This window comes from Orycteropus afer, unplaced genomic scaffold (assembly GCF_000298275.1).
Source record: "Orycteropus afer afer isolate SDZICR_OR568_19922 unplaced genomic scaffold, OryAfe1.0 scaffold00185, whole genome shotgun sequence".
In the NCBI taxonomy this organism is placed as follows: Eukaryota; Metazoa; Chordata; class Mammalia; order Tubulidentata; family Orycteropodidae; genus Orycteropus; species Orycteropus afer.
The window spans coordinates 1,945,394-1,951,800 of NW_006921772.1; positions in this window are offsets into that span (position 1 = coordinate 1,945,394).

Consider the following 6,407-nt stretch of genomic DNA (forward strand, 5'->3'; position numbering starts at 1 on the left):
ATGACCATCAAAGAATGTTTCTTTCTGTGTGTAAACCTTTCCTTGACTTTTTATAATAGTGGACTCATATGACTTATTTCACTCAGCATAATGTCTTCTAAGTTCATCCAGGTTATGCGGTGTTTCATGGATTCTTCATTATTCGTTAATGTATTTCACTGTGTGTATGTACCATAGTTTGTTTATCCATTCATCTCTTGAGGGACATTTAGGCTATATCCAACTCTTTGCTATTGTGAATAATGCTGCAGTAAACATGGTGTTCATATATTTATTTATTTCTGTCCTTGTTCTTATTTCTCTAGGACACATCCTTAGTAGTAGGATTATAAGATCTATTTCCAACTTTTTAAGGAAACACCATCTGTTTTCCACAGTGGTTGTTCCATTTTATAGTCCTACCAGCAGTATATGAGTTCCAATCTCTCCACAACCTTGCCAATATTTGTTGCTTTCTGTCTTATCGAACTTTGCTATTATTGCGGGGGTGTTATATTGATTTGCAACTCTCTAATGGCTAAACCACTTGTCTGTCAGTTTGCCATACTGTGGTGTCTTATGTGTTGCTGTGATGCTGGAAGCTATGCTACTGATACTTCTAATACCAGCAGGGTCACCCATGGTGGAGGATTTTGGCAGAGCTTCCAGACTAAGACAGACTAGAAAGAAGGAAGAGGTACTCCATTTCTGAAAAAATTGGCTGCTGAAAACCTTTTGAATAGCCATGAAATATTATCTGATATGTTGTTGTTGTTGTTATTTGCCATCGAGTCGGTACCACAAAATGAGCCCTTGAGGTTGAAAATCACTCAAAATATGACTGGGAAACAACAGCCTCCTCAAATCAGAGGCAACCTTAATGAGGCAGATGGAGTAAAGCTTTTGGGACCTAAATTTGCTGATGTGGTATGAGTCAAAATGAGAAGAAACAGCTGCAAATATCCATTAGTAACCAGAATATAAGATATATAAAGTATAAATTTAGGAAAATTGGAAGTTGTCAAACATAAAATGGAATGCGTAAAGATTGATATATTAGGCATAAGTGAGCTGAAATGGATTTGTATTGGCCACTTTGAATTGGATAATCATATGGTCTAGTATTCTGAGATTGACAAATTGAAGAGGAATGGTATTGTGTTCATTGTCAAAAAGAACATTTCAAGACCTATCCTGAAGTACAATGCTGTGATATGATAATGTCCATATACTTACAAGGAATATCAGTTAATACTATTATTATTCAAATTTACTCACCAACCACTAAAGCCAAAGATGAAGAAATTGAAGATTTTTTACCAACTTCTGCAGTCTGAAATTGACCGAACATGCAATCAAGATGCATTGATTATTACTTGTGACTGGAATGTGGAAGCTGGAAATGAAGAAGCACCAGTAGTTGGAAAATATGGCCTTGGTGATAAAAATGATATCAGAAATCACATGAAAGAATTTTGCAAAGTAAATGATTATTCTTTGATAATATCTTTTTTTCAACAACATAAATGGCAACTACATAGGTGGACTGTACCAGATGGAGTACACAGAAATCAAATCATCTACATCTGTGGAAAGAGGTGGTGACAAAGCTCAATATCATCAGTCAAAACAAGGTCAGGGATGACTGTGGAACAGACCATCAATTGCACATATGCAAGTTGAAGTTGAAGCTGAAGAAAATTAAAGCAAGTCTATGAGAGCCAAAATACAACTTTGAATATATCCTACCTGAATTGAAGAGATCATCTGAAGAATATATTTGACATATTGAACACCAGTGACCAAAAACCAGATGAGTTGTGGGATGACATCAAGAACAACATACATGAAGAAAGCAAAAGGTATTAAAAAGACAGGGAAGTAAAAATGTCAGAAGAGACTCTAAAACTTGTTCTTGAATGTTGAATAGCTAAAGCTAATGGAAGAAATGATAAAGTGAAAGATCTGAACAGAAGATTTCAAAGGGTGGCTTAAAAAGACAAATTAAAGTATTATAATGAGGATTCAAAATGGAGTCTCGTCAGTAATCACCACGCTATTTCCCTCTAGCATCTTGAAAAACTAGGTTCAGCAGTTTGAATTAGGGATTCTGGTGCTCTGAACAGCTCACTGAGTCAGAGTGCACCAAACTCAGAGGAGTAGAATTAGAGAGGAGAAAGGTACAGGGGGAAAAATAAATAAGAAGATGTATCCTTCAGAGCACTGACAGGCAGCCAAGAAAGGCCATCAGAGACTTCCCTGGGGGAGCAACCAGCAGGTGAGAACAGCCATCTGAGACTTCGCTGGGTTAAGACAGAAGACACACCACACCAGCATACCAGCGACCACACCAACATATCAGTGATCTCCCCAAGGATTTACCTTCAGCACCTGATTTTATCAGTAACTTGGGTTGGCTACGTACAAATGGGCCCATCCAGTGCCACTGAAACCTAAGCAGAGAGTCCATTGGTGCTGCAGGAGGGTGAGCCTGCTCCCCCCCCCCCCCGCAGTGGGTCACTGAGTAGGCTTGGGTCAGCTTAGTGTCACTGAGAGGCCTGTGCTTGACTTTATCAGTAACATTAGGACCACAAATTGCTAGCAGGCAGTCTCCTGACTCCAGCACCCCGGAAACCAAAAGGATCTTTGGTACTGCAGGTGGGCAGACTCACAGAGGAACTCCTGAGGAGGATTGAAGTCTGGGCCCATTGGGCCAGTGCTGCAGGCAGGTGGGGCCAGAGAGAGAAATCCCAGCGGCAGATTGCGGAGCAGGGAAGTTGTCTTGGGTCGGCTTTTTGGCACCGAGGGACCTCGGGAGCAGAGTTTTTGTGTGTGTCTGAGCCTGGCAGAAAGTGGTGATCCTCTAACAACTGGAGTCTTTGCTGAAATTGAGCTGCAGGCCTGTAAATAATAGCTAGCAGCCTGCTCAAAGCCCTAGAAACCGCTCCTAGCAACAATGAACTTTCCTTCTTCCGCTCCCACCTTCTCTGCCAATAACTTCACTCATCCAATAGAGGAAAGCACATTCAGCCAACATAAAACCTCTCAGTTTGAACTCTAAACGCTCTTTATGACAAACAGAAACCCATATCCACATTCCACACAGTGATTCCACCATCACAAAGAAAACTGAAGAACAACCCAGCATACTTGAATTAATAAATAAAAAAGAAATAAAATACACCAGCTTCACCTTTTCAAAATACCAGACCATAAAACCAAGACAAAACAAATGAATACATAACCAACAGTTAAAGACAATCCCAAAATATGTAGGAAACAACAGGCAGCCTCAAATCAAATGAACAAGCAAACAAACAAACAAAAAACAGGACAAGGCATTAGAAGCAAAACCACAAACAAACGTCTGATTACATATGGGGAAGAAGAGGCAATAGAATTATCTGAGAAGGAATTTAGAAGATATGTTTATAGAACTTTACAAGAGCCTAAGGAAACCCCAAATAGAAACATGGAAAACACAGACAGCTCCCTGGAAGAACTCAGGAAAATCATTCAAGAACAAAATAATAAGATTAATGCACAATCAGAACTCATTCAAAAGCAGCAGTTAGGAATCCAGAAGATGAATACCAACATTACAGATTACACAACACAGGAGAAGTGAAAAAGAGTAGGTTAGAACTGGCCAAAGAATGCATATCCCAACTAGAAGACAAATCCCTGGACACCAGCCTGTATGAAGAAAAATCAGATCAAAGATTTAAGAGAAATGAAGAGAACTTAAGAATTATATGGGATGATATGAAAAGAAACCACATAAGACTCATTGGAATTCCAGAACAAGAAGAGGTGAAAAAAACTACCGAGAAAATTGTGGGAGACCTGCTAACAGAAAACTTCCCCCATATCATGAAAGAAGAAAAGATATTTGTCCAAGAAGCTCATAGAACCCCACACAAGATAGATCCCAAGAGAAAAACACTGAAGCATATTATAATCAAACTCTCCAAAACCAAAGACAAAGAAAAAATTTTGCAAGCTGCCCAGGACAAAAGAAATATTACTTATAATAATGAAACAGTTAGGCTGAACTCTGATTAGTCAGGAGAAACCATTCAGGCAAGGAGGCAATGGGAGGGCATATATAAAGCACTGAAAGAAAAGAACTTCCAACCAAGAATCCTATACCCAGCCAAATTATCCATCAAATATGAGGGCAAAATCAAGGCATTCTCAGACAAACAGAAATGAAGGGATTTTGTAAAAAACCAGAACAACCCTACAAGAAATGCTTAAAGACGTCCTTCTAATAGAAACCCCACAACAGAGATCAACAAAATCAGGATATGTGACATCAACACTAAAATCAAATCAGAAATAGAATCTCAAAGTAAAACCATAGAACATTGTACTCTAAAAACCAAGGAAGTCAATCAGCACACAACAACAGCAACTAACTTATCAGATGGAATAAAACTTCTAGGTACAAACTTCCAAATGGAGAGAAACACAGTACAATGTCTTCATAGTACACACTGTTCTAAAAATGTAGAGACAATAATATACTCCAAGGTAACCACAGAGAAAAGTAACAACCCCCCTAACCAAATCCAGAAGGAAGGAAAATATATGGATTTAATAAGCACAAAACTGAGAATTAAGAAGAAAAGGGAGAATGCATTAGCCAACAAAATGAACTCAGCACAGAAAAGTATATGGACCAAGGAAAAACCAACAACACGACAAAAAAAAAACACCACAATAGAATGACAGTAATCAATTCATACATGTCACTAATTACACTCAGTGTGAATGGACTAAATGCACCTATCAAGAGAAAGAGAGGTGGCAGACTGGATAAGAAAAGGAGACCCATCAATATGCTGCCTACAAGAGACCCACCTTAGACACAAAGAAAAAAACAAATTAAGAGTAAAGAGATGGAAAAAATATATATATACCAAACCAATGGAAACCAAAAGAAAGCAGTAGCAATATTAATTTCTGACAAAATAGACATTAAGGTGAAAAACATCATAAGAGATAAAGAAGGACATTATATGATGCTGAAAGGGTCAATTGACAAAGAAAATATTACAATAATGACTATTTATGCACCCGATGAAAGTGCTCCAATATATGTGGAGCAAATATTAACTGAATTAAAGGGGATAATAGACAATTCTGCAATAGTAGTAGGAGACTTTAACACACCACTTTCAAAGAGGGAGCGGTCAACCAGAAAAAAAATCAACAAAGATACAGAAGAACTCAACAATACAATCAATCAACTTGACCTCACAGACATATACAGAGCATTTCACCCAACAAAAGCACAATTCACATTCTCCTCTAGTGCACATAAATCCTTCTCCAGAATAGACCATATGTTAGGACATAAAACAAGCCTCAATAAATTCAAAAGCATTGAAATACTACAAAGCATCTTCTTGGACCACAATGCTATAACACTAAAAATTAATCATAGGAAGAGCAAGGAAAAAGCATCAAACATATGGAAGCTGAACAACTCACTGCTCAAAAACTACTGGGTAACAAAACAGATAAAAACTAAAATAAAAAAATTCTTAAAACAAATGAGAATGAAGATGCATCATACCAAAACCTATGGGACACAGCAAAAGCAGTACTGAGGACAGTTTAGAGCAATAAATGCATACATCAAATAAGAGGAAAGAAACAAAATCAACACTCTAACTCATCAACTTCAACAACTAGAAATAGAACAGCAAAAGAATCCTACAGTATCTAGAAGCAAGTAAATAATAAAGATCAGAGCAGAAATAAATGAAACAGAAAACAACAGCAACAACAACAAAAAAAAAACATAGAGAAAATCAACAAAACAAAAAGACGGTTCTTCAAAGAGATTAATAAAATCAATAAACCATTGGCAGACCTAACAAAAGAAAAGAAAGAGAAGATCTAAATCACAAGAATTATAAATGAAAATGTTGTCATCAAAGCAGAACCAACTGAAATAAAAAAGATACTGACAGAATATTAAGAAAAACTGCATGCCAACAGACTTGAGAACTTAGAAGAGATGGACAAGTTTCTAGAATCACAAGACCTATCTAAACTATCCCACTCAGAGATAGAAAACTTGAACAGACCTATAACAAAAGAAGAAATTGAACAGGTCATAAAAAAACTTCCCATGAAGAAAAGCCCTGGCCCTGATGGCTTCACTGGAGAATTCTATCAAATATTCAGAGAAGAGTTGACATCTATGGTACTCAAGCTATTCCAGAGCATAGAAAATGATGGAATACTCCCAAACTCATTTTATGAAGCAAACGTAACACTAATACCAAAACCAGGGAAAGACACCACTAGAAAGGAAAACTACAGACCAATATCCCTCATGAACATAGATGCAAAAATCTTTAACAAAATCCTAGCCAACAGAATCCAACAACACATCAAAAAATTAACACACC